General features: G+C 36.1%; 1 long non-coding RNA gene across 3 annotated transcripts in view; it reads right to left on the reverse strand.

Annotated features, from left to right (window-relative positions):
• Positions 1-715: 715 nt before the first annotated feature.
• The window catches only part of LOC103349740 (uncharacterized), a 62,898-nt gene continuing 37,549 nt past the window's right edge, over positions 716-26,064 (reverse strand). For all 3 annotated transcript variants that reach the window (XR_011384749.1, XR_011384745.1, XR_011384750.1), the window contains one exon: positions 716-1,983. This is a non-coding gene — a long non-coding RNA (uncharacterized lncRNA). The remainder of the gene's footprint in view (positions 1,984-26,064) is intronic.

Raw genomic sequence — 26,064 nt, forward strand, 5'->3', positions numbered from 1 at the left:
TTCTCCATTGTCAGCATCACCCAAGTCAGATCTGATTCTTCCAAACACACATTCAGTCAATTTCTTGATCTCCTTTATGCATTATTAATGCAAACTCACATGAACAAAGTCACAGGGCCAATTCAGAGAGCTGAGACAATTTTCAAGGCCAAAGATTGCAATAACTTCTGACATTCCTCTCCCCATCCTATTAATCATCCTTTTTCTTTTCACCTATTTCTCTTATTTACTGCCATACAAGATTCTCTTCCCTTATCTATCCATATAAATATTGTATAAATACACAAATATTTACATGTAATTAAATATTACATGTAGGAATTTGTATTACTGCATTTATATTACCAACATTAAAATATCTTGGCACCTTGACCTTCAAGATCTCAAAGGCACAGTTTTTCTGTAATTTTCTTTTATTGTTTGTCTTTCTTAATGCATATTTAATGCTTATATTCAGCCAGAGACCATTGTAGTAAGTACACTTTTATGAAGCTAAAAAATTAAGTGAATAAATTAAAAATGAATGTATTGTTTACTCTATATATACCAAGAGACTGACAAAAAGTCTACATTTTGAAAACCAGAATGTAAGTAAATAAGCATTTTAAAATCTAGGTGTAGAATACTATTATGCAAACTACTTTCTTGACTTTATTTCCCACCTTAAAAATGTCACCTTCCATATCCAAGGAAGACAACTAGAATGCTCCAGGAAAAAGCAAAGATAGAAACAGCCAGTTTTTCTAGTACTTACTCTGATTATCATCACTTATGGGAAATGAAATGTTGATGCTGTTTTCTCTGGTTGTATAACACTGACAAGTGACAGAGTCATCTGAATTGTGGTGTTTGATAGCCAATATAGAAAAAGTTGGGGTAACCTTTTGATTGGGATGAGACCTTCATGTTCAAGCTCTCATTTCAGTGATTGCCACAAAGGCTAAGTGGTATCCAGTAACCAAACTGCCTCTCCTAAAAGACCGAACACAGTGACCTGTGTCTCTCACCTAGACATGAGCTGCTACAACCTCACTGCGGAGGCAAAGACTGTAATGAAATGTGGCACAACATAAACACATCCGTGCAAGAATGACAGCAAGGAGAATTGCAAGCAGCCAAGAGTCTTCATAATTTTCATTATTACTTTATGATGGCAACATTACTTGTTCTCTTTCAGAGTTGTCCTGGTTTCTAAAAAAATAGTTAAAACTTTCTTTTCATTCTCCATTCATTGTGGCTAACAAAAGTGACCTATAATTCTAATATCCCTCATCCTTACCATTTTTACTGCAGTTATATGTTCATAGGTGATATTTTTCAGTGGTGGTGAATATAACAAGACAAAAAATAATAAACATTGCATAGCATAAATCTTAGTCATACAGTTAAAAGCAAAAAAAAAAATTAAAAATCTGTTCCTTCATCTTTGTTTTTTCACATAATCCCGATTCTTTGGAGGAAAATAACACTCCCTGAGGTTTTTTGCTGCATCTATCTTATAAATGATTCTCTTTGATCAAAATCTAGTGCGAGCTCTTCTTTTTTTAGAGTCATAGAGACAATGATTTCATATCACAGTATTTCGACTCCTGACAGCTCAGTGGGAGTGAGGAAAGGAGGAGGGGGTTACCTAAAGGAGAGGTAAAGGTGGGGGCAAAGAATCCAAAGTCAGGCCAAAGATGACAGGCAAAGCCTGGGAGCAGCTGTGCAAAATGCTGCTTGATCTCTTCCAGAGATTTGTGTGTTGGGTTGAACGACAACTTCTAATTAACATGGTAGCTGATTATCATGTAAGAAGTGACACGATCGCCTCAGACCGGGAGAAGATGAATCACTTTTATTTGTAGAAAATTGTAATTTAACAATGTACATTTTTAGATGAACATCTGTGGCATGTTTTTGATGGGAGATATGTGGTAATTAAATCCTTTTTTATGTTGTGGCTGAAATGTTCATTTTCACGATGAGTCAATTTTTATATTTCTATAAACAAGAATGAAGCAAGTTTTATGTAAAATTTAGAAGTTTATACAGTTTAGAATTCTTAAGTCTGTGTGCCAAAGTTAGATACTTTGATTACAGTAGCAAATTCATTTATGACCATAACATCTATTTGGAAGGTTGATTTTATAAAGCTAAATGATCTCTTTCGTAGGCTTACATCAATTAAAGTTGATTCTTAAGTATTTTTCAGGGCAAATATGCATCACTATTCTCCAAAGACTTACCCTTTAATGTTTTGAGAGTTTTTCTTTTAATTGATAACTTTAGTTCTGTTCTCTACAGTGTATATCTTGCTTAGTTATGTGAAACATTTTTCTAATCATACATACACAGAAAATGACTTTACTATTTAAAAGGAAAGATATGCCTCCCTGATTACAAATAGTTGTTGTTGGTTTGGCAGAACTTCTGTAGTTAAGTTAAAGAAGGCAAATATGGACAGGTAAATGCCTCAATTTAACAACACTACAAAACAAGCAGACATTAATAGATATAATATTGGAATATATTGTTTGCATTATATTGATATAAATGTATATATTTGTACATTTACTTTCAAACACACACACATACACACACATGTGTGTGTGCACACAACTCATACATACCAAACCGTGGCTGGTGCAAGCAAATAATTTGATATCTCCATCAGTATTTAGACAAGACTTGCCTCTGATTTTGGCTATGTACTTTTTTTATTATTATTATTTTTTAACTTTTATTTAATGAATATAAATTTCCAAAGTACGATTTATGGATTACAATGGCTTCCCCCACATACCGTCCCTCCCACCCACTACCCTCCCCTTTCCCACTCCCTCTCCCCTTCCATTCACATCAAGATTCATTTTCGATTATCTTAATATACAGAAGATCAGCTTAGTATACATTAAGTAAGGATTTCAACGGTTTGCTCCCACACAGAAACATAAAATGAAAAATAACAGATGATTTTTTTAAAATGATGATGAAATCAGATCAGACCTATTGTCATGTTTAATCCCAGTGAGAGTCAAGTTGGGAATTGATAATTTCTTTCTTTTTTTTTTTTTTTTTTTTTTTACTGAAGATCAGTTTAGCATGCATTAAGTAAAAATTTCAACAGTTTGCACCCCCATAGAAACACAAAGTGAAATATATTGTTTGAGTACTCGTTATAGCATTAAATCTCAACGCACAGCACATTAAGGACAGAGATCCTACATGAGGAGTAAGTGCACAGTGACTCCTGTTGTTGACTTTACCAATTGACACTCCTGTCTATGGCATCAGTAATCTCCCTATGCTCCAGTCATGAGTTTCCAAGGCTATGGAAGCCCTCTGAGTTCTCCGACTCTTACTTTTGATTGCCATGCACTACCTACTCTAAGTGCATGTAGCAGATCAGTCAGGACCAAAATTTAATTGACCTCATTTACCATAAATAATGAATGCTGATGGATGAGAAAAAGAAACCAGAGGTACTCGTTGAATCTGGCTGTGTGGTCTGCATAGAATAAAAGCAATTAGATAAGTTGATCTGTGCTAGTGCTTTTGGCTCACTTGGTTAATCCTCCACCTGCAGCTCCAGCATCTCATATGGGCGCCGGGTTTTTGTTTCGGTTGCTCCTCTTCCAGTCCATCTCTCTGCTGTGTCCCGGGAGGGCAGTTGAGGATGACCCTAGTGGTTGGGCCCCTGCACCCGCATGGGAGACCAGGAGGAGGCACCTGGCTCCTGGCTTCGGATCGGCGCAGAGCAGGCCATGGCGGCCATTTGGGGAGCGAACCAATGGAAGGAAGACCTTTCTCTCTGTCTCTCTCTCTCACTGTCTAACTCTGTCAAATAAATAAATAATTTAAAAATAATAATGTAATTCACTGTGTTAAGTGTGTGATTTTGTGCACATACAGAAACAAAAGAATACTTCTCAGTGTAGAATGTCATGCTATACTTCAATGTGTATCTTCAATAGTAATCTACAGATCTATCTTATTGAAGAAGTACTGTTGTGTCCATTTTAAAGATCAGGTAATAAGGGAGAAACTGGTTTTCAGAGCTCTCTGATTGGAAAAGGGTGGAACATGAGCTTGAACTCTTCTTCTAATCCAAAGTGCTCTTTGCCTTACCCCAGGCTTCTTGTTTTCCAGTTTCTAAGTCAAGCCTTGTGGAACTGTTTATTGGCCTCTGCCTCAGCAGAGGGACAAGGATAATGATTAATACTGTCTTATGAGGGCATCAAGTTTCTTTCTAGAAAGATTCCCCATCCCCACCTCATGTTGCTTCTTTCCTTGAATTTTGTTAACTTACAGATGACTTTAGTCACACAGAGAAAGCACAGATGTGTTAGGTGGAGCAGTGAAAGAAGGACATGATGTCAGGGCACATTTTTTTGGCTTTTACATTCCCCGGCAATGCATGGATGATTTTTTTACTATAGAAATAAAGCAAATGAGCTTCCATTTAATGAGTAGGAAAATAGAAAATAGTAGATATATTTAAGGGCAATGATAGCAGGAAATTTCCAACAAATAGAGTTACTTATCAGGGGTTATAAAAATTCCGTTGGAAAATAATTCACTTTGGATCAGATTTAAAAAGCTACTATTGAAATGTTATTTCTTGCCTATGGTGAAGTCCTTTCTCTCCTCTTAGGCCTGTGCTGCTTCTACAGGGTAAGGAGTACGTGGTTTCAGTTACAGACATAACTGTTCATATTTGGTCAACCAAAGAGTGTAACTGATGATACAGAAACATCTTGACCAGGGAAGCCGATGATGAAAATGAAGCTGTATGAGACTCCTGAAAGGGAACTCAGAGACTTCCTCTACTACCACAGAAGTTTTTGAAAAGGAGCTCCAGCTCTCCAGTTTATACTCTTTAGAAAATTGATTTCTTTTTTTTTTTTTAATGTTGACAGTAGTTTTATTCATAGTAGCTAAAAGCTGAGAACACAGAAAGAATGACTAAGTATATTTTCATAAATTCATGCAATACAATGCTACTCAACAAGAAAGGGTCACGATTTACATTCAACCATGTTGAATGAATGTAGAATGCACTGAATGAAAGAAACTAGACAGAAAGGTATTCATACCATGTAACAGTTTGCTTTTAAGATAGTTTCCATTTACCTCTGCCTTCAAATATTCACGCCTTTATGTAATCCTACTTGCTGGTTACTTGCTTCTAGCCAATAGATTTCAGCAGGGTGATAGGGACTCACTTGTTGGTATTGAGTTATAAAAAGATAGTGGCTTCTGTTTTAGAGTATTTTTCTTGATTGTTCTGAGAGATTTCAGCAATCTCTTGTTTTCTGCCCTAGAGAAGTCCCCGTGATTAGAAACTCATGTCTCCAGCCAATAGTCACCGAGGCCATCAGGCCTGCTAACAGTCATATGAGTAAGCTTAAAAATAGATTCTCCCAGAGATGAGCTTTTTTTTATACATGGAAGACCAATTCTATACTAAGTAAAGATTTCAACAATTTGCACACACACACACTCACACACAAACATAATATAAAAAAACTGTTTAAAAACAAGTTTTACAGTTAATTCTCATAGTACAACTGAGAAGAGAGACATACTGCATGGGGAGTAAATGCAGAGTGACTCCTGTTGTTAATTTCACAAGTAGCATTCTTATGTATGACATCAGTGATCACCTGAGGCTCTTGAAATGAGCTGCAAGGGCCATGGAAGCCTTTGAGTCCACAATCTCCAACAGTATTTAGACAAGTCTATAAGCAAAGTGGAAGTTCTCTCCTCCCTTCAGAGAAAAGTACATTCTTCTTTGATGGGCACTTCTTTCTCCTGGAGTCTCCATGCCTAAAATGCTCTCCTGGGCTTTTCAGCCAGACCAGAATGCCATAAGGGCTGTTTCTGAGGTAAGAATGCAATTTAGAGAGATTGTCATTCTATGAGTCTGCTGTGTGAACTGCTTCCCATGTTGGAACATTCTCTCCTTTTTAATTCTATCTGTTGCTATCACACAGAACCTTTAACACTTAATCTTCTTTGTATGATCACTTTAACACATAAGATGGCATTATTACTACCCGGCTTAATGGGATTTGGAGTCCCATGGTGAGTTTTTAGCTGTACCCTTAGAAGTTTGTAGGAATGTATGCAAAACTATGCAGCTTGACAGTTATAAACCTCCTCCTCCTTCTCTTATTCCCACTCTTATTTTTTACTGGGGTCTATTTTCAATTGACTTTATATACATATAATTAATTCTATGTTAAGTAAAGGGTTAAACCAATGGTATTAAGAAGACGGAAAATAAAACTGTTCCTTGACAGTCAAGACAAGGGCTGTTCAAGTCATTGCTTTTCAAATTGTAAATTTCACTTCTACAGAAGTGTAAATTACACTTCTGTTAGTTTATCACATTTCAGGGAGAGCATATTATATTTGTCCCTTTGGAACTGGCTCATTTCACCAGGTATGTTGCTTTCCAGATTCATCCAAGTTTCTGCAAATGACTGGATTTCATTTTTTTTTTTTACTGCTATGTAATAGTCCATAGAGTACATATCCCATAATTTCTTTATCCAGTCTTCAGTTGACTGGCACTTAGATTGATTTCATGTCTTAACTATTGCAAATTGAGGTACAATAAAGATGGGGGTGCAGATAACTCTTTTATTTACTGATTTCACTACCACTGGGTAAATTCCAGGAAAGGGATGGGTGGGTGGGTCATATGGTAGGACTCATATTCAGATTTCTGAGGTTTTGATATGTTGTGTTCTCATCTTCATTTATTTCCAGAAATATTTTTATTTCTCTTTTGATTTTTTTAATCTTTTTAAAACTTTTATTTACTAAATATAAATTTTGAAAGTACAACTTTTGGATTACAGTGGTTTTATCCCTCATAACATCCCTCCAACCCACAAACCATCCCATCTTCTACTCGCTCTCCCATCCAATTCTTCATTAAGATTCATTTTTAATTATCTTTATATAGAGAAGATCAACTTAGTATATACTAAGTAAAGATTTCAACACAATCTCCATATGCTTGCATATGTTCTAGAAATACCTGAGTTGCTGATTTCCAGCTTCATTGCATTGTGGTCCAAGATGCATGATATGATTTTGATTTTTTTGAATTTGCTAAGACTTGCTTTATGGCCTAGCATGTGGTCAATCCTAGAGAAAGTTCCATGCACTGGTTAGAGAAATCTGCATTCTGTGCCTGTATGATGGAAGGTTCTGTAGATACATGCTAGGTCTATTTGTTCTATAGCATTGATTACCTCTGTTGTTTGTTTGTTGATTTTTTGTCTTGTTGATTTTTCCATTGCTGAAAGTGGGATATTGAAGTCCCCCGTTACTATTGTATCCGAGTCTATCTCTCCCTTTAAATCCACTAACATTTCTTTTAGATAGCCAAGTGCCAAGTAATTATTAGGTGCATATACATGTATAGTAGTCACATCTTCCTGTTGAATTGATCCTTTAATCATTATATAGTATCCTTCTTTGTCTCTTTTAGTGGTTTTTGTGTTAAAGTCTATTTTGTCTAATTTTAGAATGGCTATACCAGCTCTTTTTTGTTTTCTGTTAGCATGGATTATCTTGTTCCATTCTTTCACTTTCAGTCTGCAGCATCTTTGCTGGTAAGATGTGAGAAATCTCGATTTCTTTCAAAATATTTTTCAAACACCAAGTCTAACATTTTCTGAATTCTGAACCTACAAAGCTCTTAATATAACTTCTGCATCACATTCCTTATTAATATTTTTTCATAGTTCTGTGTTAACCTAACTGCAAAATTTACTATTCTTTCATTATTTTTCTAATAGCTTATGTATCTGAGTGTGTTTGAATGTATGTGTGAGGGGATGAGGAGATGATGGGAAGAAAACTGGAGACTTTATTTTTCTTGATTTTTTTATTTTTTAAATTTTATTTAAGGAATACAAACCTCATGCATTTAATAACAAGAAAATACTAGAAATATGAGATTACCATGATTTTATCATAGATTTTTTTTAAAGATTTTATATATTTGTTTGAGAGCTAGAGTTACAGATAGTGAGAGGGAGAGACAGATAGAAAGGTCTGCCTTCCAGTGATTCACTCTCCAAGTGGCCACAATGGCCAGAGCTGCACTGATCCACAAAGCCAGGATCCAGGAGCTTCCTCCAAGTCTCATACTCAACCTTTAGATCTCCTTATCATTTTACATGATTGCTTTATCCAGTTATTTATAAACTATGTAATGTGTTTTTTTGAAGATTTATTTATTCATTTGTAAGTCAGAGTTACACAGAGAGAGAAGAGGCAGAGAGAGAGAGAGAGAGAGAGAGAAAGAGAGAGAGAGGTCATCCATCTGATGGTTCAATCGCGCCCGACCCACGCCAATCTGAAGCCAGGAGCCAGGAGATTCTTCCGAGTCTTCCATGCAGGTGCAGGGGCCCAAGCACTTGAGCCATCTTCTACTGCTTTCCCAGGTCACAGCAGAGAGCTCAATTGAAAGTGGAGCAGCCGGGTCACAAACAAGCACCCATATGGGATGCTGGCGCCAGAAGCAGAGGATTTGCCTACTGCACCACAGCGCCTGCCTGCATATCATAGATTTTTTTTTAAAGATTTATTTCTTTTATTTGAAAGTCAGAGTTACACAGAGAGGGAAGGAGAGGCAAAGAGAGAGAGAGAGAGAGCGAGAGAGAGAGACTCTTTCATCTGCTGGTTCACTCCCCAATTGGACACAATGGCCAGAGCTGTGCCGATCCAAAGCCAAGAGCCAAGAGCTTCTTGCAGGTCTACCACGTGGGTGCAGGGGCCCAAGGACATAGGCCATCTTTTGCTTTCCCAGGCCATAGCAGAGAGCTGGGTTGGAAGTGAAGCAGCTAGGACTCCAAACAGTGCCAATATGGGATGCCAGCACTGCAGGTGATGGCTTTACATGATCTGCCACAGTGCTGGTCCCTATTTTATCATAGATTTAAAATCACTGCCCAGTGAACAAATTATCTGAATGCCTTATTTATGCCTTTGTTATTCAATGATTATCTTTAAGATATGAGGTCATTAGAGAAATTATTTTGCGAAAATTGGCTAGGGAAAACATTTTCAGAATTCTTTTTTTAGGATTTATTTATTTATTTGAAAGTAAGTGTTATACTGAGAGAGGAGAGAAAGGCAGAGAGAAAGAGGGAGAGGTCTGCCATCTGATGGTTCACTCTCCAATTGGCTCCAATGGCCGGAGTTGCACCAATCTAATGCCAGGAATCAGGAGATTTCTCTGGGTCTCGCACATGGGTGCAAGGGCCCAAGGACTTGGGCCATCTTCTATTGCTGTCCCAGGCCACAGCAGATAGCTGGATCAGAAGAGGAGCAGCCAAGACTAGAACCGACACCCATATGGGATACCGGTGCTTCAGGCCAGGGTGTTAAACCTTTGTGCCACAGTGCTGGCTCCTTTCAGAATTCTTTAAAATAACACATAATGATATGTGATGATGAGTTAAAAAATGCTATTTCCACTTATATACCATTTATATTGGAAATTTCCATTGTAATATCTGTTTTTTGTTAGTTTTTTATTTTGTCTTATATTCATTTTCCAAGGTAAATCTTTGAGCTTCTGCTTTCATTCTCAAAATAATTTATTTTGCTATTTTCACATCCTAATATTTGATTAGGGTTTTCTGTTGTTAGTTACACATGTATTTTAAACCCACAATCAAGAGTGAAAAAATTAAGTGTTAGGGCTTGTGGGAGTGAATAAATGAATTAAAGATATAAAGGGAACATGTTGAAGAAGGAAGTTATATCAGTATCTAAGGCTAGAGGTAAAGGAAACATGGAAAGAAAAAAAGGAGGCTAAAAACCAAGAACTAAAAGTGTTTACATTTACTTACAGGACTTGCTGTAACTCTTACATAAATTATCTCATTTAATCCTTAGTACAGTAGCACAATATTGTAATTTCTCCTATGAAGAAAAAACTTTGCCCAAATAGCCTAATTTTTACAAAGTCACCAAGCAGATAAGGAAGGTATGAATATAATTCAAGCTTGCATCAATTAGGTTTCAACTGTATGTATCCACTTAAATAACACAATGCCTTACAAATTAAATAAAACTAAGTTTTATACATTTAAATATTTTCAAATTTTAACCTTGCTTAATATCAGCTATGAATCCTGTAATTTGTTGGATTGACAATTAGAAAGGATATATCAGGATATATGTTTTTTTTTATAAATTGAGAACCAAGAGTTGGACCCATTTCTCATAAATTTACAAGAATAAACCTAAGACTTAAATGCAAGTGCTTAAAATAAAACTCCATTATAATGGATACAACTCATGATCCTGGAATTGACAAGATTTCTTAGATTACATTAAAAACATAAGAAATAAAGAAAAAACAACTAAATTGAACTTCAATTGAAATTAAAAAGTTCTGTGCTTCAAAATTCACAATAAAGAGAAAAGAGAAATCACAGAATGGAAGAAAAATGTTGCTAACCTTATATCTGATAAAGTTTATCTAGATTATATAAAGAATGCATAATAGCTCAATAAAAAATACAAATTTCCCAATTGAAAATTGATCTAAAGAGAAATTTATCCAAAGAATATATATAGAAATTGACAATAAGCAAATAAAAAAACATTATTTAGAAAAACAAAAATCAAAACTCAATGATAAACCACTTTGCATTCAGAAGGATAATTATTATTAAATGTAAAATCATAACAGAAGAAGACGTAGAGAAATTAGAACCTTTGTGTACTACTGATGGAAACATAAAGTGATGAACCCATCTTGGAAAACATTCTGAAATATCCTCAAGAAGTAAACTACAGAATCATCATTTGATTTAGAAATTCTACTTCTAGGTGTTATTAAAAAGATATGAAATCATGTATCCATACAAAAACTTATACACAAATATTCATAATAGATATGTTCATAATGACTAAATTATATAAATAATAGAAATTTATATGAAATTAGGAAGAAAATAATAAAAAATTCTGACATATCCATAAAACATTATTTTGTCATAAATAAGAATGAAGCTCTGATACGTACCAAAACATAAAAGATATGTGAAAATATCATGCTATGTTGAAGAAGCCAAGATTAAAGAATATCAAACATTATATGATTCTGCTTATATGGAGTGCTCAGTATGGGAAAACCTATAGTACATTAGGGACTAATTAGATATGGAGGAATTAACAGCACTGGGGAGTTATCACTAACGAGTACAGATTTTGTACTTGAGAATGATAAAAATTCCAAAATTAGAAATGTGCCAGGGGATTCCAATACAATCCCATCAAGAATGTATATACCAATACCATCTCACTAGTCCAAGTGATCAATTTCAGTTCACAGTTGATCACACTGATAGGTCTAAGAGTCAAAGGGATCACACAAACAAGACTAGTGTCTGCTGATACTAACTGAGAGAATCAAAAAGGGAGAGAACGATCCAACACGGGAAGTGTGATACACAGCAGACTCATAGAATGGCAGATGTCCTGAACAGCACTCTGGCCTCAGAATCAGCCCTTAAGGCATTCGGATCTGGCTGAAGAGCCCATGAGAGTATTTTAGGCATGGAAAGCCAAGACACTCAGGAAACAAACAAACAAACAAACAAACAAAAAAACAGCAAAAAAAAAAAAAAAACTAAATGAAAGATCTCTGTGATTCTCAACACCAATAAAATCTCAATTATGGACAAAAAAAAAAAAAAACTCAGCTATTCTGTTCCAGCTTCATTTGTCTTTTCAGTTAAAACTTATGCCCTTCCCATTTGCTAAGAAATTGTTCCTAGAGATATACAAGCCCTGCTGAGGAGGCTGGGAAGAATTTAAAGGGTGCTAAATTGGTTTCCCTGGCCTAAGAGAGATATTGAATTATCCATATTTCCTTAGGGTTATGTGGTACAATGTTCTCAGCTAGGACATGAGTGAATAATCTCTTGTGTCATAACTCACCCCCATCTTCCTGCTCTGTCTCTTAGCAATAATATCTTTCCTCTTCCCCAGGCTAATGCCTTGGCTGTCAGCACCTATACTTTGCCTGTCGCTCACAGAAGTTCAAAGTCCATTTACAGCAGTGCCAATTAGATCCTTGCTGAAATTAGACTCTACTTCTACCATGAGTAAAGTTCCCATAAACTATGATGTTGAACCACACTTAAGCTAAATGCCACAGAGAAACAGAACTTTCTGCTGAACAAAATGAAAATCTCAAGCAACCAATAAGTTATTGCACTGTGCGATTCTTACAACATGATTTTTTTTTTTTCTTTGACTTAGGCATTTCATCTATATATAAGTCATTCCATTTTTTGATTTTTGACTCAATTAGTTTTATCCTGAATTATTGTGTGCATTCAGAAAGCCTTTTTTGAATGTATATTGAATTTCATTTTTCAATTATAAGTATGAAAAAGAGTTATTCCTCACTTTTGAAGAACATTTAATTTAGAGGCTATAAAATATGACTGCAGTAAAAGAAACAAACCTAAATAAAGGTACAGGGAATTACCTAGAACTTCAATCTATATTGAGATCAGGAAGTTTCTTGAGTGTTAAAACAACTCCAAGAATGTAAGATCAAAAGCACTGCAGGCCGGCGCCGCGGCTCACTAGGCTAATCCTCCGCCTAGCGGCGCCGGCACACCGGGTTCTAGTCCCGGTTGGGGCACCGGATTCTGTCCCTGTTGCCCCTCTTCCAGGCCAGCTCTCTGCTGTGGTCAGGGAGTGCAGTGGAGGATGGCCCAGGTGCTTGGGCCCTGCACCCCATGGGAGACCAGGAAAAGCACCTGGCTCCTGGCTCCTGCCATCAGATCAGCGCGGTGCGCCGGCCGCAGCGCGCCGGCCGCGGCGGCCATTGGAGGGTGAACCAACGGCAAAGGAAGACCTTTCTCTCTGTCTCTCTCTCTCACTGTCCACTCTGCCTGTCAAAAAATAAAAAAAAAAATAATAATAAAAAAAAAAAAAAACAAAAGCACTGCATTTACTACTATATTCAGACAGAATCCCTGTGAAAGGTAGTTAAAATGAATGATTTGATAAGTCACTGGGAGTTAGGAATAACTCGTCCCAGGGGGCTATTAGCTCTATTGAACTGCTTCTATATTGGATTGGTTGTGGGATTTGTCTTAACATGATGGAGCACACATATTACAGCATGTGCTGAGGTATTATGGATGACTGAGGATGTGCTGAGAGCTAACGTGAATATTCCTCCACCACATCATTGTCTTGTGAAGGCAAAGCCTCTTCTGTAGATAGAAATTAAATAAATATTAATTTATACTTTTATTTTATATTAAACTTTCTCCTAAAAATTGCCATATCCCCACATATTATATGTCATTTACTAAAAAATAAAATAGCTATATATTGTAATAATAAGGAAGCAAAGAGAACAGAATTCTATTAAATATCTATTCATAAATGTACAGACCCTATCTGTATCTGGAAACCATTTTGTAAGTCTTACATTCTAATCTAATAGGAAAGTGTATTTGCTCCTTTCGAATTGTGTGACTTCTCTTATCCTCTGGAGGTCATAACCCTATCTTTTAGATCCATCTACTTTATATATTCTGTCATGCCCTACCTCTCTCTTTTCTCTCTAATCCCCTACTCCTTTTTGTTTTTGACTATTACATTAAAATTTTAAAAAGCAACCTTTCTACTATGGGTATTAAGCATTATGTAATCTGGTTCCTGTTCTTCCCTCCCAAACAACTTCATCTTCCCCCACTGAGTGAATAAGCACTTCTGCTCCACAGACACACTACATCCTACCTTCTCTCAGGCTGCTTCTGTCTGCTGCACCCTCTTGACTATAAGAACAATCCTGTACTCTTTTCTGTAAGCTACATACTTTAACACATGCTTTGGGGGAAACAACTTTTGTTTCCACTCTAGTAACATTCAGGTGGTCACATCATATTTCATCAAATTTACTGCTACTTTATTTGGGTCATGTTTTCTTCTTCTCATCATTGTATGTTTATGGTGCTAACAAAATAATGGAAATTAGAAATAGGTTTCATTGGTTATGCTAATGATGTTCAAAACCTCATTTATTTAAAATATTTCAGAGATATCTGTATTTGCCTTTTAAATAAAAAGTAGGTGAATACAAAATGATTTCATAATTCACTAATTAGAAAGTTGCTGAACAGTTGATTTGATAATGGCATTGTTCAGCCACAATTTCAGAAAATTCTATATCTTATGATGACTTTATGTTAACTCAACAAAGAATATTGTGTCTGCTTCAAAATCATTTTCTTTCAAGATGTTACTAGTGTATGTATGAAGAAAGAGGAATGAGGTACTGTGAATCATGTACAGCCACTGAAAGTTTTTTTTTTTTGCTATATGCAATGTATTTGCCTCATAAATAATTATAGTGAGAACCTTCATGTATTGTAATGTGGACACTAAAGTGGACTTACTATCCCATTACATTTAGTGACAAATAAATGACCTTTTATAAAAACTGTCTTCTAAGAAAGTAACTTCATTATTCATTCCATAACTTCTCAAATAATCCACTATTTCAGTAGAATATATCAGCAGAGTGTTTATATCACACAACACTTTGAGTCAGTCAAAATCTTTGTGCTACTTCAATCCTCAACCAACACACAATGATCAATCCTAATGAAGTACTCACTTTGAAAGAACGACCTTATATCAAATTTCAAATTCTTACTAAAATCCAAACTTAACCTTTCCTATCTGATGTCTTTAAAAGCTCTGTTGAAGTAGTGTTATAAGTCTCTAGTACTTCATCCCTTACTAAGTTGAAAATAAATTAATCACTCATCAGTGTTGGCTATATTCAATTATGTGTAAAGTAATATTACCCAGTATTTGCTTCCATTTTGATTAGGTAGGAAATTTGAGAAAGAAGAGCAATCCTTTACCTATATCATTATGCTGGTCACACTAAAGTTACCAAAAAATGACTTTTTTTTAAAAGCCAAGTTAACATGAGGAGAATTTTGATAAGTTCTATCTCACCTTAAGAACACTTTCACTGCTCGCTGTATCCAAAGCTGATTTTTCCATCACCGTATTAATCATTTTGTTGTTACTTTACATTCTCAACTCTTGTTACTTGTGTGATAACTTTCTGATTTGAATTTGTCAGTGTTTTATTTGCTTTATTCTTATTTAATCTTTCCATGCATACATGACCAACTAAGTGGCAGCCAGTAATCTAACTAAGGAAGATACAGCATATTTATGTACACTTAGAAAAACACAGGATTTTACTTATTTTCTTACTTTGTGCATTTGACCGTTTTACGACCATAGTGCAGGGGCAGGTGCTGTGGCATAGCAGGTAAAGCCACCACCTGCATAAGGCTGCCCGGTTGAGAACCGCTTGCTCCACTTCTGAACCAACTCTCTTCTATGGCCTGGGAAAGCAGTGGAAGATAGCTCAAGTGCTTGGGCCCTGCACCTGCATGTTAGACTGGGAAGAAACTCTTGGCTTCTGGCTTTGGATTGCTGCAGCTCTAGTCACTGTGGCCAGTTGGGGAGTGAACCAGCGGATGGAAAGCCTCTCTTTCTCTGTCTCTCCTTCTCTCTTTGTGTAACTCAAACTTCCAAATAAATAAATATATCCCTTTTTAAAAAAAATATCATAGTGCATATATTAGTCTGTTGTCAATTTTTTGTATGAATGAGTAAAATGGGTAAATGCATAAAGGAATACCCACTACAAATCCCAAAAATTTAGCCTTTTCATGTGTGTCAGTTTTTTTTTTTTTTAAACTTTTATTTAATGAATATAATTTTCCAAAGTACGACTTATGGATTACAATGGCTTCCCCCCCATACCGTCCCTCCCACCCACAACCCTCTCCTTTCCCACTCCCTCTCCCCTTCCATTCACATCAAGATTCATTTTCGACTATCTTATTATACAGAAGATCAGCTTAGTATACATTAAGTATGGATTTCAACAGTTTGCTCCCACACAGAAACATAAAGTGAAAAATAATAGATGATTTTTTAAATGATGATGAAATCAGATCAGACCTATTGTCATGTTTAATCCCAGTGAGAGTCAAGTTGGGAATTGATAATTTCTTTTTTTTTTTTTTTTTTTTTTTTTTTTTTTTTTTTTTACAGAGGATCAGTTTAGTATGCATTAAGTAAGGATTTCAACAGTTTGCACCCCCATAGAAACACAAGGTGAAATATATTGTTTGAGTACTCGTTATAGCATTAAATCTCAATGTACAGCACATTAAGGATAGAGATCCTACATGAGGAGTAAGTGCACAGTGACTCCTGTTGTTGACTTTACCAATTGACACTCCTGTCTATGGCATCAGTAATCTCCCTATGCTCCAGTCATGAGTTTCCAAGGCTATGGAAGCCCTCTGAGTTCTCCAACTCTTATCTTGTTTAGACAAGGTCATAGTCCAAGTGGAGGTTCTCTCCTCCCTTCAGAGAAAGGTACCTCCTTCTTTGATGACCTGTTCTTTCCACTGGGATCTCACTCGCAGAGATCTTTTGCCAGAGTGTCTTGGCTTTCCATGCCTGAAATACTCTCATGAGCTTTTCAGCCAGCTCCGAATGCCTTTAGGGCTGATTCTGAGGCCAGAGTGCTATTTAGGACATCTGCCATTCTATGAGTCTGCTGAGTATCTCACTTCCCATGTTGGATCACTCTCCCCTTTATTTACTCCATCAGTTAGCGTTAGCAGGTACTAGACTTGTCTATGTGCTCCCTTTGACTCCCAGTCCCTCCACCATTTGGTAGATCCTAAGCTGTCAAGAGACATCTGCGTTTTTTTAAAAAATCTCTCAGTTTATTTCCCAATTTCTCTCTCTCATACATGATCTTCTCCCTCTTTAAATACTTGACATGTTTCCCAAGAGGTGTAATTATCCTCATATACTTCTCCAAATATTTAAAACCACTAGCCTGTTTAGATTTTGTATTTTTAATTGGATAAAAGACTCCGATATAAATTGCAATGTTAACCCTTTATCAGTTGCATAGTAGGCAAATATTTCTGCCATTCTGCCAGTTGCCTCTTCACTTTGTTGAGTACTTTTCACAGTGCAGACGCTTCTTAATTCGATGTGATCCCATTTGTAAATTTTGACTTTGTTGCCTGTGTTTCTGGGGGTATTTCCAAAGAAATCTGCCTATGCCAATGTCTAGCAGAGTTCCCCCAAAGTTCTCAAATGATTTGATTGTATCAGGATGTAGCTTTAGGTCTTTAATCCATTTTAGTGGGTTTTTTTGTAAGGTGTAGATAGGCATTTAGTTTCATATTTCTGCATGTGGAGATCCAGTTTTCCCTGTACCTTTTGTTAAAGAGACTGTCTTTTTTCAGGGATTGTCTTTAGAAAATTTGTCAAAGATAAGTTGGTTGTAGATGCATTAATAGATTCTGGAGTTTCTATTCTTTTTTGGTCTCCAAGTCTATATTTGTGCCAGTACCAGGCAATTTTGATTATAACTTCCCTGTAGTATGCCTCAAAATCATTTATTGTGATGCTTTGTTTTTGTAAAACATAAGATTGCTTTAGATCTTCGGGTCTTCTGTTTTACCTTATGAATTCTATCATCATTTTTTTCTTCATCTGGAAAGAATGTCATTGCTATTTTAATTGCGATCACTTGCATCTATAAGTTGTTTTTGGTAATATGGACATTTTGATGATGTTGATTCTTCCCATCCATGAACATAGAAGATTTTTTAAAGCTTTGTTCTATTTACTTCTTTAGTGTCTTATAATTTATATTGTAGAGATCTTTGACATTCTTGGTTAAATTTATTTCAAGGTATATGATCCTTTTTGGAGCTATTGTGAATGGGACTGATCTTAAACTTCCTTCTCAGCAATGAAATTGTCTGTGTATTCAAAGGCTATATATTTATTCATTTGATTTTATATCCTGCCAATGTACCAAAATCTTTTATAAGTTCCAGTAATCTTCACCAAACACTTCTATGAGTTCCAAATGTCTCTTAGGGGTTTTTTGGATCCCCTATGTAAAAGTTCATGTCATCTATAAATAGGGATAATTGGATTTACTCCTATAAAATTTGTATTCTTTGATTTCTTTTTCTTGCCTAATGACTCTGGCTAAACCTTCTAGTACTATATTAAATAGCAATAGTGAGAGTGGGCATTCTTTTCTGGTTCTGGATCTAGTGGGGGATGCTTCCAAATTTCCCCATTCAATGGGATACTGGCCATAGGTTTGTCATAGATTTCCTTGATTGTGTTGAGGATTGTTCCTTCTATATACTGTTTGCTTAAGATTTTCATCATGAAAGGGTGCTGTATTTTATAAAATGATTTTTTGGCATCTCTTGAGAAAACCATATGATTTTTGTTCTTCACTTTGTTAACGTGATGTATTATATTGATTGATTTGTGAATGTTGAACCATCCTCGCATACCAGGTTTAAATCTGCCTTGGTCCAGGTCAATGATCTTTCTGATGTGAAGTTGGATTTGAGTAGTAACATTTTGTTGAGGATTTTTGCATCTGTGTTAAGCATTTTATGTTGAAGATTATTGATAAGTAATGACTTGGCCATTCAATTTTTCCATAAATATTCCTATTGTTTACTTTGGATTTCTTTTGTACTTCTACTAGGGGATCTTCTGCCTTCTCATTCTATCTTTCTGTATTTCTATGTGTAGCACATCTTTATGCATCTTTTGTAAGACTGGGAGAGTGGCAACACATTTTTCAATTTCTGTTTGTTATGGAAGGTTTTATTTCACATTCATTCTTAAATGAGAGCTTTGCAGAGTACAGTACTCTGGATTGGCATTATTTTTCTTCTACGTCTTGGACTATATCTCACCATTTACTTCTAGCCTATACAGTTTCTGTTGAAATATCAGCTGAATCTAATTGGAAATCTCCTAAAGGTAATCTGGCATTTCTCTCATGCATATTTTAGAATTCTCTCTTTATGTTTTACTATGGAGAGTTTGACTACAATATGTCATGGTGAAGATCTTTTCTGGTCATGTCTGTTAGCAGTTCTATTTACTTCCTCTACTTGACTGTCCTTTTATTTCTCTAAATTGGGGAAGGTTTCCATAATTTTTTCACTAAATAGGCCTTCTAGTCCATTCTATTTTTCCCACATCTTCAGGAACTTTTAAGACCCATGTGTTTGATAGTTTCATGGTATCCCATAAATCTCCAACACTTATTTTAAGTATTCTATTTCCTTCTTCTTCTTTTTTTTTTTTAGATGACTGTAGGATTTCCAAAGATTTATCTTCTAGTTCAGATATTCTTTCTTCTGTTTCACTGGGTCTGCTGTTGAGGTTTCCATCATATTTTTCATTTGATCTATTGAGGTCTTCATTTCTAATATTTTATTTTAATTTCTCTTTCAAATCTCCATTTAATAAGAAAAAATTTCATTCTTATCACAAAAGATTTTCTTTAGTTCATGTATTTGCTTTTCATTGCTTCTGAATAATCAATAATCTTAAAATAAATCTTTTGAATTCCATTTCTGGAATTTCATCAATCTCTTTACATTCTAGTATTGAAGTGTTGTTTTCCTTTAGATGCATCATGTTGTCTTTCCTGTTCTTGTTTCTTGAATTACTGTGTTTATTTTTTGACATTTTTGGAGTTATTTTTTTTATCCTGTCATGGCTTTTATCTTTGGACTATTCCTCTGTGGCTTAGTGGAATGTCTTCTCTTTCAGTGAATACCCAGAGGTGTGTGCTGGGTGTGGTCAGGGAGCTATTTTCAGTGCTCCAGGATGGAGTTGAGTGTTCAGGGTGTCACCTAAGTTGGCAGTGGTAGCTTTCCTCTTATTAACAGGAAATTGAGGGAATGATCATGTCTGCTGGGGTATACTCCCTCACTTACTCTTCTTCTAGCTGAGCAATGCCTAGGTGTTAGTCCCTGCTGTGTTCAACACTCATCCACATGAATGGTCTCCACAGAGCTCCCTGTTTGTGTGGTTCTTTCTGCAATGAGCTGTCCCAATAACCAAGGGTTCTGAGAGTTTGGCTCTGCACACTAACCTTGTCCAGAACCCCAGCTATACCCTGCATCCTCCTATGCAGCCACAGTTTTTTCACAGTGTCAGCACCCAGTGCACCCGCAGTCAAGGAATGCAAGAGAGTTCACCCTTCCCCCTGAGACTGTCCTGTCCACAGAAAAGCTGAGCTTGTGTGTGAGAGAAAGCCGCTGGTTGTATGTGTTTTGTCCTAGGCGGATTGAGTCTGATCCTGCCAGCCAGACTCAAAGTCTGTGAGGAACTCATATTTTTTCCTCTGGTAAAATCCTTGGGTCACAAACAAGCATAATACACACCGTCTGCATGCTTGGAATTTTCTCACAACATAAACTGATCTTTTTACTCCCTACTAACTTTTGGATATATCCTCATATGTATTATATATTTGTGGCATTGATATTAAACAAACACTGATCTAAACTACAAACATTGAAATTAAAGTTTGGAAAATATATATTTAAATAATGAAATTAACCAAAGAATTATTAGGGATTAGAACTTATTTAAATAACCAGCTTCTTAACAAAAGTAATTTTTCATTTAAAATTAATTTAAATAACATTTTAGAGTAACATTCACTTATGGCTGCTCTTTAGCTACAAATTATAAAATTCAAAGAAAATTATCTGCATTTCCTATATGCATTTGTAAAAGTAATTTCATGAATGTATTACATGGATAAAATCAATTCAAGCAGTAGGTCAAAGCCAATGGATCATCATTTAGAAGTACATTATTGATTAACTAATTCCTAATTATGTCGGTATTTCATACTAAAGAAAATTTTTGCCCTAGAATTAATACTAACAATGGCTAAATCTGAACTTCACTTGGTTGGTATATAGCTTTAAATGTGAAATATACAGTTTGGTGTTGTAGTGTAAACCACCACTTGTGTTGTCAACATCCCAGCACATGTTTGAGTCCCAGCTGCTTCACTTTTGATCCCACTTCCTGCTAATGCACAGAGAAAGGCAGTGGAAGATGTACCAAGTGTTTAAGTTCTTACAACCCATGAAGGAGTACCTGGCTCCTGGCTTTGGCCTGTTCCAGCCCTGGCTGTTTTGGTCATTTGGGGAGTGAACCTGGAATTCGAGGATTCTTTCTTTCTCTGTCTCTGTCTCTGTCTCTGTCTCTGTCTCTCTCTCTCTCCCTGTCTCTCACTCTCCTTCTCTCTCTCTCTTTCTCTCCTCCTCCTCCTCCCTCTTATATCTGTTGCTCTGCCTTTTAAATAAATGTATGTTTAACAAATAAAAAATGAAGTATAGGGAAAATAATAATAAAAAATGAGGAAATGACCTGTTTTTTCATACTTTACAAGAGGTTAGATTAAATGCCTTGTTAATCCACTAAAAGAATGGGAATTACCAAAATGAAGGGATTGTTTTCCATTAACTTGGATCACATGGAATAATATGGCGCACAAATTCCTTACTTATGTGTGTTTGAATATTTTCTTCCTAGAGCAGAGAAGGAAGGGAATGAAATAAAATAAATCTATAAATCTCACTAGTACTACTCTTGTGAAAATAATCATTTCCTTCCCCTGAAGGCTTTTTTTACAGTCCTCTTTAAGAGTTGAGTCTATGGCACATGTCCTTTGAATTCCAAGTGATTTGTGACTGCTTTAAACAATAAAATGATGTCATATGACATCCAAGGTTAGAAAAGACCATGTAGCTTTCACTAGACCATATTAAAATGCAAATCTTCCAGAGGCACTCTTTCCAAAGCTCCCTCAATGAATGCAGAAGCCATATTACAAAAAAAAAAAAAATAAGTCACAGGAAGAGATCATGGGGTCCAGGTGAATACCTTGCCTGAGCTTTCAGCAGGCAGACAACAACCACCAGATATATAAGGAGAGAAACGCAGATAATCCCATTCCTTTAGTTATCAAGTTACCTCCAACCAAGGCATTATCTCAGATTATCTTTCAGAATCCCTAATAATAAAGAAAATTTATTATTTTACACTGAATAAAATTTCACAATAAAATGGTTTTTTTGTATGAGTACATCTCAAGTGGTTTGTAATAATCATTGCAACCAAAACTGAAAAACTGTTACTATAAAAGTTTTAATAAAATACCTATGAGAAAAGGATGGGTTATAAGAAAAGGGTGTTTGAGTAAAGGGATAGGAGTTCATTCCCTGTTTCTCCAAAGAGATTAATAACAGCAAATGCTTTATCAAATTTATTATCATCAAAGTTATAAACAAATGTATTACTCATTGCAAAAAATCTTTTATGCAGATAACATTTTCTTTATTAAATGAGAAAAATGGAGTTTTGAAATTTTAAATGATTAGTTTAGAAGCATTGATGTTAGATGATGACAAATTGAGGCGTGAAATATGTTTTCCTGCACACAAAAGCTCTTTATGTTATTACACGTTTCTCCATGTACTTTAGCAGTTTGAAACATATTGTTTGACATTTCTATGAATTAGTTTGCGTGGCATCCAGTCAATATAGAGAATATTATTTAACTCTTTTATGAGTACTATCCATATGAGAGAGAGAGAGAGAGAGTATATGTGTGTGTGTGTATTTATGTAAATTTCTTTAATAGAAGAAATGCTGTGTAAAGTTTTTGGAAATAGAAAAAAATTTGCTTCACACAAGTAAATTTCAATTTTCACTTTCTGAGGGATTTTGCATTTAAAAATTATGAATAATCTTCCCCTAAGAAATACTTTCATCTTTTTAAATAAAATAAAGCCAGGGGATTCCAAGATGACAGAATAGGGAAAAGACATATTGCTTTAGACGCTGGGAAAATAGCAGAAAGAAAGTAGAGGAAGTGCATTCCCAAGGGAGAGTTGGAGAAAAATTTGCAGTGGAAATTCTACATAAGTAAAAGGGATGCCATGAGTCAGTGTGGAAGGTATGGATGCACAGCAAAGATCGCTGCAGCCAGGAAAGAGGACACAGCAGCTTTGGAGAGTGGGGTGAGAACAGAATGTGGCAGCCTTTGCCACTGCTGATATTGCTGGATGTAGAACCATGCAGACCACTCTGTCTTTCAGTCTGTCCTGGAGCCCTAATTGGGGGGGGGGGGGCATGGTACCTGTTTAACCCAGTAAATTTAAAGCACCGATAATGATACTGGCAACTGGTGAGAGAAGGTGCCATTTTTTTGCCAGTAGTGGCTGTGGAGGATCTTGTCCACATGTGTGATCAGGATATTTTACCAGAGGGAGAAATTTGTGTTCTCCACTGACTTTCAGTCTGGCTGCATGCATTGACAGGGGGCTGGGCATCCACATAGGACTGTGAGGTGTCCCCGTTCTCTCAACATATCACAGGCCCTGATGCTCAAATTGCCAAGGTGGAACAGCCACAGAAGCCAGTTATGGGAACGTGCCCCCACCGCCATGGGTGTGACAGGCTAGTGGGGCAGAGTAGATACTCCTCACCATGTGACTATGGAAGCCTTGTGTGCTGTGACTGTGGAAATGCTGTGAATGCACAACAGTGCACAGCATGTAGCTGGGTATCTGGGCAGTCATTGCATCCTGTGTCAAGGCTCAGGGCTCCCCAAATGCCTGGTGTGGGTCATTGCAGTGGGTTCTGTGCTCACACTGAGGACTGTACAGATCCTTTGTGCTGTTCATGCAGCAGCACATGTGAGTGTTGCACCCACTGTAGGCTAACCCTGTGTATTGCTCACCTTGGAAGAGAGGAGATGAGGGTGTGATTATGCCAACAGACGTGATCATTCCCTCCCTGCTGCTGACAATAGAGATCTACCACACTTAACTTGAGTTTCACCCTAGATACTACATCACTTTGAATACTGACCAGAGCATTCCGGCCACACCTCTGGGTATTCACTGAAAGAGCAGACACTCCACTAAACCACAGAGACATAGTTCAAAGATAAGTCCTTTGCCTAAAAATAGTGCAAAATTCAATAATTCAAGAAACAAGATAAGGAAGACACAATATGATTCCCCCGAAGGAGCACAACACTTCAGCATTAGAATGTGAAGATGAAGAGATTGATGAAATACCTGAAAATGAATTCAAAAGAATGACCATAGGATTACCCAGAAGCAATGAGAAGCAAATTCATGAATTAAAATAATCCAAACATGACATGGATGAAAACTTTTCCAATGCAATTTAGACTTTGAAGAGAAATCAAACTGAAATATTAGAAATAAAGAACTCATTATGTTAAACGAAAAATACAGTGGAAAACCTTAACAATGGATCTGGTGAGGCAAAAGAAAGAATATCCAAGCTAGAAGACAAATCTTTAGAAATTTCTCACTCATACCAAAAAAAAATAAGAAATTAGAAAAAAATGATGTTTGACATTTTACTGGATACTATCAAATGACCAATATACAGGTCTTAGGAGCTCCTGTAGGTGTGGAAAGGCAGAATGAATTAGAAGGTCTATTCAGAGGAATAATTTCAAAAATATTCCCTAATTTTGAGAAAGAAAAGGACATTCAAGAACATGAGACACATAGACTCCTAATAGACATGACCAGAAATGATCTTCACCAGGACACATTGTAGTTAAACTTTCAACTATAAAGCCCAAAGAAAACATTCTAAAATGTGAACAAGAGCAATGCCAGATTACTTTCAGGGGATCTCCAATAATACTTACAGCTGATTTCTCATCAGAAACCACATGCTAAGATAAAATGGAGAGAAATAGTCCAAGTCTTAAAGGTGAAATAAAGACCTTCCATAACAAACAGAAATTGAAAGAATTTGTCACTACTCTGATTCCCTCCCCAGATGGCTGTAATATCTGGGGCTGGGTCAGGTTGAAGACACGAGCCAAGAATGCCATCTGGGTCTTCCATGTGAGTGGTAGGGGCCCACGGACTTGGGTCACCTTTGTTGCTTCCCCAGGTGCATTAGCAGAGAGCTGAATTGTACATAGAGCATCTGGGACTCAAATTAGAGCTCATATGGGATGCTGATATTTCAGGCAGTTTCTTAATCCATTGTGCTACAATGTCGGCCCCTAAATTTGTTGAAAGATCAGACCCATTCACAGTAGCTAAAAGTTTAAATAACTCAGATTAAATTCAACTATGGAAGTGAAGATATCTACAATGAAAATTATAAGACATTATAGAAAGAAACAAAAGAAGATACCAAAAAATGGCAGTCTGCAATGTTCATGATTGGAAAAATCAATATCATCAAAATGTCCCTACTACCCAAAGCAATTGAAATATTCAGTGTGATCTCAATCAAAATACCAACAACATTCTTCTCAAAACTAAAAGAAACTATAATAAAACTCATGTGGAAACACAAGAGACTTCAAATATCTAAACCAATCTTGAACTACAACAAAAAAAATGGGCACTACAATACCAAATTTCAAGACATCCTACAGGGCAGTAATAATCAAATAGCCTGATTTGGGCAAAAAAAAATAGACATGTAGACCAATGGAACAGAGTAGAAACCCCAGAAATCAATTCATACATCTATAACCAACTAACCTTTGACAAATGAACTAAGATTAATCCCTGGAGAAAGGACAGTTTTCAACAAAGGGTGCTGGGAAAATTGGGTCTCCATGTGTAGAAGTATGAAACAAGACCCCTACTCCATAAAATATATACAAATCAACTCACAATGGATCATGACCTGATACCATCAAATTACCAGAGGATAAGTTTGGGGAAACTCTGTCAGACATTAACATAGGCAACAATTTCTTGAGAAGATCCAAGAAGCACAGGCAATCAAAGCCAAAATAGACAAATGAGATTACACCAAGCTGAGAAGCATGACAAATAAAACACTCAGCAAAGTGAAGAGCTGACAGAATGGGAGAAAACATTTGCAATCTATGCAAATGTTAAAAGATCAATTTCCAGAATATATAAGGAGTACAAGAATCTCACCAACAACAAAACAAACAACTCAGCTTTGAAATGGGCAAAAAAACTGGAACAGGCTTTTTTTTTTTTTAAAGAGGAAATTCAAATGGCCAATAAACACATGAAAAAAATCCTCAGCCAGCAGGAAAATGCA

The sequence above is a fragment of the Oryctolagus cuniculus genome, chromosome 1 (assembly GCF_964237555.1).
Source record: "Oryctolagus cuniculus chromosome 1, mOryCun1.1, whole genome shotgun sequence".
NCBI lineage: Eukaryota > Metazoa > Chordata > Mammalia > Lagomorpha > Leporidae > Oryctolagus > Oryctolagus cuniculus.